Raw genomic sequence first — 16,510 nt, 5'->3', positions numbered from 1 at the left:
AAAATAAATGAAAGATGTGTCACCTAAGCAAAACAAGGTTATAAGTGACATGCCTAATGGGTGTCTAAGTTCTGGTGTGCAAACACATGCGTGTTACAGCTAAATGTATAGGATCTGTACATGAAAGTAAGAAAACACAGCAAAAACATACAACACAAATCAACTCTATACTTGACTGGACAAAATGAGTCCTAACTCTAATGTGACCTGACTCGGACCAAGATGGCCGTCCATCCCAGCTGCTCTACGTATCCCGGCCTCGGGAAGAATCGGAGTCAACGTAGTTCGATGCCCTATTCTAAACTACTATGCCTAACCATCTAGAACCGCTATCCTAGACTCGATCCACTAGACTCGACTGATTTTTAAAGCTTTTTTGTACAATTGCTTAAGTTCATGTGAATTGTAATTTTTAGGACTCTCTATATGTCCTAACTAATGCAAGTTGATTAGCCTTAAGCTAATGCAGGTGGGCCATATATCCTATGTGTAACTAGGCTGTGCCTCCTAAAGAAAACTATGGGTTGACTATATGCTTCCTAGTCTAGCCATCGGTTCGACTAAGTGTCTAATCGATCAACTTGAGGCCTCCTAACTCTAGGGACACCCACACGACAGGACACACCATATCAATACAAATCAGGACAGACTCCTAACTCTAATACATTTCAAATAGCTAGGACAGACTCCTAACTCTAGAGAAAGATCTTTTTGAAAAGGGTTTGAATATTTTTATATTTTTGGAAGATTTGAAATGTTTATTTTTAAAGGTTTGGCTGGACTTGGGATGTGAATCCCAAGCTGCACTACGTACCCTGTTGAAAGGGATCAAGCCAATGTAGTTCGGAACAGGATTCCTAACTACTCTTCTAAGGACTCAAGATTTTTAAGATTTTTGGTTTTTCAGATGTTTTTTGATATTTTGGTTGTTTTATAGTGTTTTTTTTTTTTGAGTTTTTGACACAAGAGGATTGAATCCTATCATCATAAGGGGAGGATAGACTCCTGAATATCCCGCAAAGGTTGGACAGCATCCTATGCTTTGCGGGAGAAAATGACAGAATAACAACTCTGCAAGGGTTGGACAGCATCCTATACCTTGCAGGAGCGGATAGAAAAACACATGATTTGATGAGAGGTTGGAAAAAATCCAAACCCCTATGATGATAGAATTTGATTCCTGAACAAGAGGACTGACTCTCTAGACTAAGGACGGATTCCTATACTAGTGGACTATCAAACTAAGATACAGCTCACAAGTAATAAGGGAAAAGAGACCTTATGCATATTTGGCAAAGGTAAAACACTCAGCCGGGCCGGACAGCTACCTAGCCCTAGGGTGCAACAAATGTGCAACCCAATACCCATAAGGGTAGGGGTATGATGCCAAGCCGAGTAGGGTGTTCTCCCAAAACCAAACGACGCACAAAGAGGAGATTTAGCAAGAGAATGAGACTTGGTAAGTCTCTTAGACACAGAGGTAGGATAGAGAAAAATGCTAGCAAGACTGGGCAAGTCTCCTAAGCACAAGGATGGGCTCCAAGTAACCTTATCATTGCCTAAACAATGATAAGAAAAAGAGATAACTGACAAACCAAGTTGGTCTTCGACTAGAAGAGGGTTTAAGACCTGTGAGACTAGAGGTAGTCTCCTAGGGGTTGACTCAGGTTGATTCATTAATGAGACAATGCCTGTCTCCAAAGATTTGGATCTAAAAGACTAGGCAAGTCTTTTGAGAAAATGGAATGCTATTTGGACTGAGCAAGTCCCCTAATAATGGGCTTGGGCTAGCGCCTTCATCGCCCTGGCGATGAATGGAAAGATCTAATGACTTGAGGCTATCTTTTAAAAGACAAAAGGAAGAGGGATACTACACGGACCAAGCAGGTCTCCCTAAAAGATGGGCTTGGGCTAGCGCCTTCATCGCCCTTGTAATGAACAAAGGCTCTAATAAGGAAAAGGTCTACCAAGAAAATTAAGTAAGACTCCTAAAAGATAATAGGGGTATTATTGAAATTAGATAGTGTCAACACTAACATCTGACAATTAATATTCGCACTACAATGTTTAACAAGAACTACTAGTAAAGTTATTATGCACTTATCTACAAGAAGATTTACTAAAAAAAAAAAAAAAAAAAAAAAAAAAAACAAGCATGTATAGCCTATTAATGAGTGTTTAATAATGTGACAATAGTCTACACACTGGAACAATATAAGCACATGTTTCCTTCATACAAGGATCTAAAATATAACAAAGAACTGGAGATATACTACTCGAACCAATACTATTATCCTTACGAAATAATCTTGTCTTTAAAAGAAAAGAAAAAAAAGCATTGATACCATGATGATTTTTAACACAACTAGAACAAAACTTCATTTGGAACTTACTGTTACTCAATTCATCAACACACAGATATGCATTATTAAGCCATACTCCTGATGATCTTACTCAATCTCACTCCTAATATTAGTGAAAGGACTTCATAAAATGATCAAAATGAAACTATCATACTATCATGGCAAAGTATTTGCCGTCCCTTAAAGATCAAATATTTATAATGTCCACCACTAAACAGGTTAATTAGTGAACATATTCATAAGGAACTTATTATGATGATAATAATTTCATTGACAATGAATCAAAGCATAAACACAAATACTTCTAGACAGTCATTTCTACAAAACAGCGGACAAGGCTCATGCAATTATACATAAGAATGACATAAGATGATATAGATAATTTAGAGGAAAACTAAAAATTTTCCAACTTATAGTGCCAACATTTAAGAAAAAAAATGAATTGTGTAACTATTGGCACATACATTTTGAAAGAAAACTAAACCATTCCGTTAATAATGCAAACATTTTAGAAGAAACTTGGGTTAAACTACCAATATAGCTAGGCTAAATTCACAATATGGACAGAATCTGTGCTAAATCACAAATGCATAGGCTGCTATGTAGCATGGAAAATATGGCTGAACTATGAACTAGCATTGTGCAAAACAAGGGCTGAGTTATGGACTGCAATGTACATAAAACAGGGGCTGATTCATGTGCAGATTTTTATGCAAAATAGGGTTGATTCATGTGCAGATTTTTGCTAAAACAGGGCTAATTCATGTGCAGACTTTTGTGCAAAATAAGGCTGAATAGTTGACATAATTTAGTGCTAAACAGTGGATGAATTGTGAACAGATTTGTGGACTGAATCTGTGTAAAACTGGGAGCAAATCTATGAGCAAAATTATGCATAACAGGGAGCTGAAGATGTAGACAAAGTTGTGCCAACAGGGGGCTGAACTGTGAGCCAATTCATGAATGAAAATGTGTAAAAAACTAGACTAGAATTCTTGGCAGAGGTTAGTGCGAAAACTGGGCAGAATGTGGACTAAATCTTGGCCTGAGCCTGTGCACAAACAGGGGCTGATTCATGGACCAAACCTGTGTGCAAATGGGGATGGTTCATAGACAGATTTTGATAAAACTGGGACAGATTTGTGTAAAAATGGGACAGATTTGTGCAAAAATGGGACAACTTCATGGGGTGAATTTATGCAAAACTGGGACTAACACAGTGTAAAATAAGGGCTGACTCATGGGCTGAATCGCGGACTGAACTTGTATCAAGACTAGGATTGAATTATGGGTACTCAAACGGGGGCTGAAATTATGACTCAAATAATTACAAAACATAACGATAAAGTATAAAAACTTATAGAGCAGCAACTATATGCTTATAACCAATTACAAAATCATGACTATAATGTGTATTAGACCATAGGACAGTAATTATATGCTTTTAGGCAGACATAAATCATAGTTTTAAAGTGAAACAACCTAAATGGGCAGCAACTACACAATTCTATTTAGACCCTAAATTCACGAAAATCCAGCCCACATGATTTCTACACATTCATTTGTCAAGTAAAAATAATTAAACCATTTGATGAGATGGGTCCAATCAATTCAAAGCCTCACAAGATAAAATCTTTATTGTAATCATAGGTCTTTTAAGTTTAAAAGCACTATCTCATCATGTAAAAAAAAAATCAGATCCAAGAATCAGATAAGACAGCATCACCTTATTAGTTCACATCCATAAACATTAAAATTAGTCCAAGAATGTGATTTTTGATAATGTCGATGCACTTACACTCACCTCCCTCGTATAGTTGTATCTCATTCATCATTAAAGAAACAACCAGATCTTCACATAAGAGTTGGAATTCATATAGGGAATGGAGTCAATTTTCAGTATATGCAACTAATAAAGCATGACAATGCCAGACCTTAACAAAAAGAAAAGATTGCTATTAAATCTCCACAAAATATATAGTTGGAAATAAAGGGAGAGATGATGGGTCAGGGTCTTTGTAATAAGTTTCAAAAAAAATAAAATTTCAACCGATGGCTGATGTGATAACAGAGACAAGAGAAGTTTTACAAACAGCATAATAATTTGACATATTTTAATATGCTTTCCATCTATTCTAATAATTGCAGGGTTTCTATTTCACCTCACTTTACCTAACAACCATATTAGATTAATCTAAATCAAATGGAACAGATTGAAATGGCAAAGGAACTGAATTGAAAGAAATCTGCCAATCTTCAACAATCAGCCACTAAACAATATACATCAAATAGAACTTCTATTGTAGCCAAAAACAGAAATTGCAGTGATTAAAAAAAGATATATGAGGCCTGTGATTAAAGGGTGAATTTATGGCTGATCAGAAGATAAAGATGATGATGAGAAAGGAAAAAAATTAGAAATGGAGCACCTTATAAGTCTAAAAAAAAAAATATTGAATTAAAATTCAAGTCTCACCATATTGACAATAAAATGAGATCCAAAACTAATGCTATTTAATGACCAAAGGGACTCGAAACAAACCTAGGAATACAAGAGTATAAGAGATATTATATGAGCATTAAGAATACAAACCTAAACCAAAAGATCATGTACTTCTAATATCAATCAAAACCATATATATATATATATATATATATATATATATATATATATATATATATATATATATTTTAATACAAACTATCCAGTGCAATGAGATCATAAAATGAAATGATTTCTAAAATCAAAAGATGATATATATTTTCATAGAAGAAATCATTCAGTGAATGCTCATTATAGCAGATAAATGACATATTAACTAAATTTTATTAATCCATTCCAACTTTCATGAAGAGAACTTCTTAACAAATATATGATTCAGACATTCATCAAAAGATTTTCACAAAGAAAAATTGTTATTTAAGGCATCTAAAAAAATATATATATATAAAGAACCAAATCCTTTCTCAGATCACATGAAAATTAACACTGAAGTAGTTCTCTCATGAATAAAAAAAATCATCCAGGCACAAGACAAATTCAATAGCATTTCAGATATACATTCTAACCACACAACAGATGAACTTAAGAATCTCGTTCGAATTTCTGTAAATATTAAAAATCATATTAATAGTTTTAATTAGACAATTATATCGGATCTAAGATTCCAAATCATAAGGCATGCATATTAAAAACGCTATCATAAGTAATTAAGCTAAGAATCTAAAAGAATTAACATTAAATTCTTTTGTTTACCTTTCTTCTGAAATGACAAATTGAGAAATCTGCAGGCTTGATGTTGTTACCTCTTCAGCAATCTCTGATAGAACCTGAACTCTGATCGAAGTTTTCAGCTGAATCTGTTGATTTTGAGGAGATTGCTTGGTCAAGATAACTCCTAATCTTTAATTTCCAGCCACATCCACTGATTCTATACACAAAATTCCTAATCTAAGGTTTACAAGGTCTAATCAGAGAAAGAAAGAGAAGTATAATGGCTTAGAGGAGTAAAAATGATCGGGATCTAGCCGGAGAATAAGATTGACCAGATCTTTGGCCGGACATTCGCCGGAAAGATGAATCGAACGGAAAAAATGGCCGGAGAAGATGAAGTTTGGATCAGAAAAGGGTTCGAGAAGATTTTGAAGTAGAAATCAGAGATTAAGATGAAACAGAAGAAGAAGAGAAGGACAAAAAAGTTGATTGGAGAAGGAATCTAGTTGTCGGATTCCGGCAAGGCTTGCCGGAGAAGATGACAGTCGATGAGATCTACTTTCCCTTTCTAAATTTCTCACTCTTTCTCTCTCTAAGAATGGTTTAGAAAACCAAGATTTTTTTTTTTTTTTGAAAAATGAGGCTTGATTGGTATTTATAGAAAAAAAAAAAAAGGTGTGGATATTGGCACCCCACATTGATAAGCGCACAAATGCGCGACTCTGACTGGCTAAATCACCCCCTTGCTTGATAACTGCACTAACTCCGCTTGTCTTTTTCGAATTTTTTCGTCGGATCTTTCTGGAATTTTGCAGGGATTTTTCTGGGGTCTTAAGGTTTCCAAAAATGTATTCATGGGTACTTAGGGTCTTTGGATAACTTGAATTTTCCCTAAAATACAAGGTTTTTCAAGGTAAAATATAAACCTAGTGGGCCACCCCCCATTACACTACACACACCAATCCAGCCCGTTTGCTGGGCAAACGCGCTCAGATCATGATGAAATTTTGCAGTGGGTTAAAAGAGACCCGAATCCAGCCTAGGGTGAAGTTTGGGACCCTAATGCTGAGATTCAGATGGATTTGGCACGAGCCAGGAAGATTTAGGGCTTAGTCAAAATGGGGTGTCTACAGACATGTGAAATTCTTGTATAAGGCACAACACTTCAAAGCAACACATTAGTCCATAAATCCTAATCAATTTGAATTTGCTAGCATCAAGACAAGAAGGTAAGGTGAATGATTGAAGCCATGGGAAGCCTTGGGCTTACATCTCCACTAGCCCAAATTAGTAACCTTTCTTGTTCCAACCCTCAGCTACCAAGGTCCCAGAACCCTGTACTGATGGATTATAGCCCACCTGCAGCCTCACTTGAACCAAAGCTCAAAGTAGAATTCACCCCTCTCCCTGTTCCACCATCTGAGATACTTAGGCAGTGTTTAGCCTCAGGTCGCATTACCCTACCCGCCACTAAGGGTCCTCCTAATCCTTTACAAGCAAGTTGGAGAGCAGACCAGCATTGTGAATACCATAGAGGCCCTGGCCACCTCACTGATAATTGCATCGACTTAAAATTTAGGATCCAAAGGTTGCTTGACGAGAAAGGCCTTGTATTCCAGCCGAAACCCAACGTTACCAATAACCCGTTACCCGGTCATGCAAACCCTTCTACTGCTGTTAATGCTATAACCATAGGAGACTGTAGACACCCCATTTTGACCGAACCCCTAATTACTTTGATTGAATGAAAACCCCATCAAATCAGTGATCTAGAGCCCTCATTAGGAGACACACTTTGTCTCATCAGGCCATTCTCCTTGGAGACAAGCCTTTGTTGTTTAGATCTTACCCCTTAGGGAGTATACCCTGATTTTAGTATAGAATTAGCATATAAGAGGCATGCCTTGCATGATTAATAGAACCCTCTCTAAATTGTACCCCAACTTGTACTCCCTATTAGTTGGAGACCGACTTGGTCTGTTAGTCACGGGTACCCTTCTTATTCATTGCAAGGGCAATGATGAGGATACTTGGAGCCCACCTTTGTGTCTAGGAGACATACCTTGCCTCATTTATAGAGCCCCTATTTGGAGACAAGCCTTGTCTCATTTAGAGTGTTTCCCCTTTGGGAGGCTTACCCAGCCTCATATTAGAGTTCCCCTTATTCTAGAGCGAGTCTTTGACTTATTTACTCGTCTATTTTTGGTAGTGTTATTAGAGTCTCTGACTCATTTGTATTCCCTCTCTAGTGTTATTAGCTAAGAGTTTTTCCATTAGAGGCTAACTCAATCTTATTGGAGCTTACCTGCTTGGGATCTTAGATTGTTTTTTCTCTATTCTTGGGACACCAGTTACTTGTTGTGGATCGTCTCTTTGAGACCCTTGTTGTTTGTTCAGGGTTTCCCCTTTAGATTTAGAGCTTTGCTCTAGGTTTGTTTCTGCTTGCATGTTCTCTTTAATAGTGAAAGCATTTTAAGATCCGAAAGCATTGAAATCATCTTAAAGGTCCAAAAACACTAAAGATTTTTAAAATCCAAAACATATTGGAAAACTTTTAAACTCCAAAAACATTTGAAAATTTAAAACATTTTGTGAGTAGTTAGGAAGTTTGTTTTCGAACTACGTTGGCTTGATCCTCTTCCACGAGGTACGTAGTGCAGCTTGAGATCTTTATCCCAAGTCCAACCAAACTTTGTAAATAAATCATTTGAATTCTTTAGAAAGCACAAAAATCCTTAAAAATGTATATTTCTGGTTATCCATGGTATACAACGCATATTTGTTTTTGGGGTTCCATGGCCTATCCATGGATGGCGACTCTGAGTTTGTTTTAGGTAAGTCTTGGTATGAGGATTTATCTTTAGATCAAGAGGTATCTCATTTATCGCCACTCGTGCTATGCTATGAGAGTGGCATTCGTTTCGAGAGTTCCTTGGTAGAGCTCTCCTTTACACGTGGATGATCCAGAGGCCGCTAGGGACTCATCCCTCACCTCTCTTCCGGATCGGGGTCCACAGGCTGGTGACTCTGCTGGGGAGTTCTTGAAACATTGCCTAAGTCTTTAAAAATGCCATTTCTACTAATTTTGAAGAAATTTGGGCCAAAATCAAGTTAAATAGGAACTTTATCGTTAGAATCCGGTGGCACCAGACAGGTGCGTAATTAAAATAAGGGATTCACACACACATCATGCATTATCATATTCTTTATTTCTTTCATTATTTTTCATTATTATTGGTTCCACGGGATAGAGTCAATGCATACCAGATGGGATATAATTACCCTGATGGTGCTGTTATATCTATTTTCAAGCTATGCACCAGTACTGCACCCGTAAACACTCGGTGCACTTGTGTTTACAGCAGTCGATGAGCAATGAAGCATACTATGCATAACAGTCGGTGCACTTGTGTTATACATCTAAAGTATGGATCATATGCATAGTGCTTGATAGATTGAGTCTGGAGCCCTACTTTGTTTTATATATTATGTATATACTTATTGACTTAGTGAAAGCCAACTAGGAGGTGCTTGTGTTTATATACATCTATATTGCATTCACATAGGGACGAACATGTGTAACTTACACATGTGAAGCCTAGAGTTAGGAGCTTTGTCCCACTTGTAGACTAGGGTAGCTTATTTTACATAGCTACAACACGGTCCTAGTACACTCTTCAGTCTTTCTTGAGTCGAGACTTCCTTGACTCCGCTAGATTAGAATTAGGGATGGTGCCCCTGGTTAGGATATATGTATATGTGTCTATATATATATATATATATATATATATATATACTGATTATAATATATCAGGGTTTTCCTCTTAGTTAGGGTTCTTTAATCAATGAAATCAGTTGTATCTAATTATTATCCAGATCTCGATCTAGTCAGTGATTTTTGCTTGCCATTACCTTGGCCATGATTTGTCTTTCGATCTGTTGGTCATTGGAACTGACCTGTTGTCATATTTTCTCATCTATGGTCAGTCCTTCATTTGATTATCTTTCTCCGGTGACTACACTTCATTTACCGATTATGAGCTTATCTTGCCACCATTATTCATATACCTTTATGTTGAGTTTTGGGATCCCTTTTGTAGCGCCTTTATGCTGTCGGATTTCGCCTAGAACATTTTGACCATGACCACTGTTCTTTGGAGTTAGGTAAATCATGAATTTATCTTGTCATTACCCTTTTGTAGCGTTGTTATGCTGCCGAATTTTATCTAAGATATTTTGAGCATGACCGCTATTCTTCAAAGTCAGGGATAAACCATGAGTTTGTTGTATCATGACCCTTTTGTTTATTCCTATCTATCCATTTTGGGGATTGTTCGTCAGATTACTTTAATTATTAGATTAGTGGCCTGTACATGTCACTCATGATCGCAGTCTATTTGTCGCCCTTTGATAGCATATTCATTCTTAGTTGCATTATGGATTCATGTTATGTGTATATTACCCGTTGGGTTAGACTCTAACTTGTTTGTCTGCTTTGTCTTAGATCTGGTCGATGGCTCACCCGCTGTCTTTATGGCCATGGTCTGTAAATATCAATCTCCTTTGATTGTACAGTTATTGGTATCCATCATCAGATTTAGATCTGGTCTATGACCTACTTTTGTCATTCCTATGGCCATGGTCTATTATCTGAGCCATTGATTTTTCATTAATCCATGTTTACCTATCATATATCTTTTACCCTTGGATTATATCGAAATCATTGATGGAAAAGTTTGATCTCACCTGTATCCTTTGAGTGCATGATCATTGCTGAGATCGAAACTTATTTAAATTAGGGATGTTTATCGTTCCTGACTCTGTCATTCCCTAAAGAAGAACAATTATACTCAAATGAGACTTAAAGGAGTGGATTGAGAATTCCTTGAGACCCTGTTGATGTAGGTTATATTATCACTGTCTATTTTTCTTTGACCTTCGTAGACAGTATTTCTTTGAATTTCAGAATAAAATACCCGTTGATGTGTTCAAGATGACTCTTATCTCTATTTGTTCAGAATCTTTATCCCATGACTATTGATCTAGTGTGTGTGCTTCCAACTCAAGAGTCTATGTTTAGCGAAAGACCATTCTTTCAAAAGACTAACCATTTTCAAACACATTTGATCAAGGCAGTCTATTGCTTCTTCTATATTGCCAACGTAGCCTTTTATTGTCCCACTTAACCATGCCATTGTAGGGTTACACTTTTAGAGATTCCTACTTCAGGATCGAACTCAGTAGATACCTTTATCATGGAGAAGGGCGTATCGCCCAAAAACTTTTAGTGCCATTCTCTTGCTCATGAAGAAATGTCCAATTTTCAGAGTTTGTCTTTTGTTGTGTTTATACCAACTCTTATGTCAAAGTTGGTAAGTCTAGTCGTGTCATCAATAATTCAGAATATATAGTGTTTGTCAGACTTCTTATCAAGTCAATGTCCAATCTTCTGTTAAGTCTGATGAAGAGCCCAGTGAGGCGCGTCAAAGAGTTACTGATGTACTTACATTTTTCAATTCAATAAAGTTGTTGATTTTGTATCTTTGATATCTTTTTTACTCACTCTTACATCTAATGTTTAAATAATTAAAGACATCTTTCTCGGATGAGAATGCAGACGAAATTCTCCTTGAGATCTGAAAAATGGTCAAACGAGAGGAGAGCGTCGAATATAGTCACTTAAAGAAGAAATCGAACCTATTGATAGTGGTATCGAAATCCGAAACTCGGGAAAGATGGATTGGCAAAACTTTATCTCCCAAGGAGCGCGAGGAATTGATAAACCTGTTTAGAAGAGTTCAGGGTAGTCCTGCTTGATCCTATAAGGATAAACAAGGTGAATGCCCTGTCGTTGTGCAAAGCAAAACTCCATCTGCTTTAGACATCAGGTCAAAGACCAAAATGGTAGAGAATTAAACATCAAGCATCCAGTGAAGCTGATGAGAACATTGAGCGAAGACTTTTGGATGACAAAGTCATATTCATGGAGCATGAGCTCAAAAGAACAACTGGGCTGGGGACCTTAATAGAATTTCAAGCCAAAGCATTCGAGGAATAAGTATATTTCCTATGACTAAAAGAAAGAATATCCAGAAGAGAAGAAAAGCAAGAGAAAGACAAAAAGGAGAAGGGAATGTGTCCTTAAGACAACTCCTTAAGAAAATTAAAGACTCAGATGATGAAGTCAATGAGAGGTTGAATATGAGAATTGTCTTCACCATTTGGAAACAAATGAGAGTTGTAGAATCTTGAGCACAAATTTAAGATCTTTGAGATGAGTATACATTCAAGTTGAACACCGTGGTTGAAGTCTTGCCAGAAAACCGCCAGACTCTTCGAAAAAAAAAAACACTCAAAGTCCTTGAACCTCAAGCAAAGAGCTTGTATGTCAAAAACACCAGGAGGCCATCCTTGGACATTTGAACCTTTATAGCCAAAATCCTTATGTTTAAATAAAAAAAACAATTTGTAAACTCTTTGGGCCGAAAAGTAAAAAAATCAAACCATTTCTTTCCAACCACATTATAAACCAGGGGACATTTTTTGTAATTTTTTGGTTTGAACTACGTTATGACCTGATCCCCACCTCTTCAGGAGTACATAGGCATCTGATTAATTCAGATTCGGTCAACCTTTGGGAATAAAAGCTAAATCATTCTCCTTTCAAAATTTTGAAGCTAAATGCTAAACCATTATTTGAAAGACCACAAAGCGAACTACGTGGACCTGATCCTCAATTTTTGGGGTACGTAGGAAGTCTGGCTAGACCAGATTCGGTCCGAATCTCTAGAACCTTAGGTATTCAACCCCTTTGAACCCAAGCCCACCTAGGAAGTCCTTCTGGTGAAACAAGCAAAGGTTCAAGGCAAACAAAAGCAAAAACAGAAAAAAATAAAAAGAATTAGAGTCTGAAGACCCGCTATGTTGAAAACCCGAAATGGCGGCCTAGATAAAGTCATTTTCTATCTAAGTCAATAACTAAAGGGATTGGCTTATGTACAGTAATGGTAGCGGTCTGCTGGATTGAAAACTTGAAGCAGCAATCTAGTCAGAGGCAAAGACTTCCCATGCAGAGAGAATTTATGAGATACAGAAAGATTTCCTCAGTTACCCAGAATTCTTAAGTTTGAGTGCAAGTAGTGCAAGCAAAAGTTGAGACAAGTGGTCTTTTAGACTGAAAACTTGGAAAGCAAAAGTTGTGACTTCTTTTGAAGGGAGAAATCAAGGAGACGGAGATGCAACCTCTACAGGGCAAGATCCTGAAATCCGAGTAGTGTCAGTGAAATTTACTTTGACACCTTTCTAAACTAGGGGCATTAAGACTAAGCAATCCGAAGGGGGTAGTAACCATGACAGAAATCCTGATAGAGGGAATTAGAACCTCTTGACATGGTTTTCGAGATTACTCCAAGGGTGGTTAGCCTGACCATAAAAAAAAATAACACATTTGATCTAAGGGTGAATAAAAAATTAGTCAAGTCCTTTGAATATTGTAAGTCTTCCTTGAAAAAGTCCTTAGGAGTGTTCCTTGTTCATCCTTGTTTTCTTTTAGAATTTAAAGTGTTTGGCACTGGAAAGAATGGGTGTATACCTTCTGAAATGTGAAGAAAAATTCAAAGTAAATCCTGGTTTAGGAATCAAAGAAGGGCAAGAGGCCTACTTTTTAGTCCTGCCCAAATTATCAAAGCCTCAAGCAGTGAGCGAAAGAAAGAATTCTCAGATTCAGCCTTTATGGAAATGGTCTTACCAGTATACCAAAGAAAAAACCCATGCAAACTCAAATTTGTTCTATTTACCTTGGTTCTGCTTTCTTAAAATCTTGTCTTGGAAGCACATCATACTAGGGGCATCTTTTATGACTTGCGTCATAAAAGATATTAAACAATGATAACTTGGACAACTATTCTTAGCAAATAGAAACCAGAGAATGCTGAACGGACTCTTTGAGTTGAATTCCTTGATCAAATTGTCTCTTTTAGAGTCAAAGTTTCATAAGCTTTAATTCCCAGCGGAGTCCAGGATCTACTCCTACAATCTTCAAACCTCAGCAAAATGCTTTTCATCTGTTAAAGAGAGTCAATACTTGAAAATCTCATTAATCTACTTGAGTTTTGCTTTCAGCAAAGATCATGCATTCCTAGTTATTCTCAGTAAGAGATGACTGACCCATTAGTGAAATCGATCAAAGATGGTAAATTCTTCATTCCTTTTGAAGGTTTTTAATAAGGATAGAAATAGACAGCTCTGTGCTTCAGAGTCTGAATTTTTCATCCATCATTTCTTTAGAGTTTTAGTAAGGATAGAAATTGAACGATCCTGTGTATCACAGTCTGGCTTTTTCTTCCATTGTTTTGAAAGTTTTTTTTTAATAAGGATAGAAATTGACAGATCCCGTGTATCAAAGTCTGGCTTTTTCTTCCGTTATTTTGAAAGTTTTTTTTAATAAGGATAGAAATTAACAGATCCCGTGTTACACGATCTGGCCTTTTCTTCCATTATTTTCAACAAGTTTTTAATAAGGATAAAAATTGATAGATCCCGTGTATCACAGTCTGGCTTTTTCTTCTGTTGTTTTGAATTTTTTTTTAATAAAGATAGAAATTGACAGATCCCGTGTTACACTGTCTAGCCTTTTCTCTCGTTGTTTTTAAAGATTTTAATAAGGATAGAATTTGACAGATTTCGTTATTCCACGATCTGGTCTTTTCTCCTGTTGTTTTGAAAGATTTTAATAAGGATAGAAATTGACAGATTCCGTGTTCCATGATCTAGCCTTTTCTTCTGTTGTTTTGAAAGATTTCAATAAGGATAGGAATTGACAAATTCCGTGTTCTATGGTCTGGTCTTTTCTTTCGTTGTTTTAAAAAATTTTAAGGAAAGAAATTGCTGAACTTCGTGCTACACGGTCTGGTCCTTCATTTGTTTTGAAAAATAAGTTTTACCAGAGTAAGAAATTACCAGAACCTGTGTTGCACGACTTGGTATTTTCTTCAAATTTTGGAAAAAGGGTTTAATGGAATGAGAAAATAACCAGAATCTATGTTACACGGTCTGGCCTTTTCTTCAAGTGTTTTGACGAGTGTTTTAATAGAATAAGAAATTACCGGATTTAGTGTTGCACTATCTGGTTGTTTCTTCAATCCTTTTGAAAAGTTTTAATAGAGTATGAAATTACTGAACCTGTGTTACACGGTTTGATCTTTTTGAAATATTTTAATAAGGGAAAATTACCGAACCTGTGTTACACAGTTTGGTCTTTTTGAAAGATTTTAATAGGGAAAAATTACTGAACCGGTGTTACACGGTTTGGTCTTTTTGAAAGGTTTTAATAAGGGGAAATTACTGAACCTGTGTACACGGTTTAGTCTTTTTAAAAAGTTTTAATAGGGGGAATCACCAAACCTGTGTTACACGGTTTAGTCTTTTCTTCGATCATTTTGAAAGGTTTTAATAAGTGAAATCACTGAACTTGTGTTACACGGTTTGGTCATTTCTTTGATCGTTTTGAAAGGTTTTAATAAGGGGAATCACTGAACCTGTGTTACACAGTTTGGTCATTTCTTCGATCATTTTGAAAGGTTTTAATAGGAACAAATCACCGATCCTGTGTTACACGGATTGGTCTTTTCTTCCTTCGCCCGGGTATTTAATTCCCAGATGATTAGTAATGTAATGTCAAGTAATGACTTGCCTAATCATCGTTCCGCAATGTGCAGCTTCCTAATGAGTTAGGAGTCATGCATATCTGCGAAGAGGTTTGTGTGGGACTGTTTAGCAAGACATACGAATCTGGGTTTATGTGGAACTGTTTAACATAACCGCGTAATCCGGAGTGATTCGCTACCTTGAAAGAGAGGAGTCAGAGTCATTTAGATAGTTAAACGGATGTACTTTCAGCAATGATCTGTATAGCTATCGCCCGGTGAGACTTAGTTTCACCTCGGTATTAGATGTTTGAGTTTGGCTCAAATATTCGAGTACCCTAATAAGTGGTCGAAAATCTTTGAGTGTTTGGAGTTGTACTTGTCTTCGACAAGTTACAATATGGTTTCTATGAGAAAAAAAATGAATCAAGGTTTTTAAAAAAAAGAAAAAACTCTTTGAATGTTTGGATTTGTGCTTGTCTTAGACAAGTTATATTGTGGTTTTTGAAAGGATTTAAAAAAAAAAGTGTGTTTGTGTTTTGTGATTGTTCATAAGTCTTTGTTAAGTGATGTGGATAGTTGAGTCAAGAGTATTAAAGAGAGGCTATCTCCCTATTGCTTACAATTTTAAAGTCTTGTTAAGAGTCATTGTATGGCTTTACTCTTGTGAATATTATTTTTTAGAACTAAAAACCCAAAAATTTGCTTTGCTTCGGTTTTCGGGTCGATCAAAATGTGTTGTCTGTTCAGCTTTGACATTCACGTGACAAGCACGCTCTGCCAAAGAGGGGCATATGTAGACACGCTATTTTGACTGAACCCCTAATTGCTTTGATTGAATGAAAATCCCATCAAATCAGTGATCTAGAGCCCTCATTAGGAGACACACTTTGTCTCATCAGACCATTCTCCTTGGAGACAAGCCTTTGTTGTTTAGATCTTACCCCTTAGGGAGTATACCCTGATTTTAGTATAGAATTAGCATATAAGAGGCATGCCTTGCAGGATTAATAGAACCCTCTCTAAATTGTACCCCAACTTGTAGTCCCTATTAGTTGGAGACCGACTTAGTCTGTTAGTCACGTGTACCCTTCTTATTCATTGAAAGGGCAATGATGAGCATGTTTGGAGCCCACCTTTGTGTCTAGGAGGCATACCTTGCCTCATTTATAGAGCTCCTATTTGGAGACAAGTCTTGTCTCATTTAGAGTGTTTTCCCTTTGGGAGGCTTACCCAGCCTCATATTAGAGTCCCCCCTTATTCTAGAGCGAGTCTTTGACTTATTTACT

Source organism: Tasmannia lanceolata, unplaced genomic scaffold, assembly GCF_043159265.1.
Source record: "Tasmannia lanceolata isolate RefF3 unplaced genomic scaffold, GAP_Taslan_0.1 ptg000079l, whole genome shotgun sequence".
NCBI classification, from domain to species: domain Eukaryota; kingdom Viridiplantae; phylum Streptophyta; class Magnoliopsida; order Canellales; family Winteraceae; genus Tasmannia; species Tasmannia lanceolata.
Note: the sequence above shows the minus strand (reverse complement) of the source record.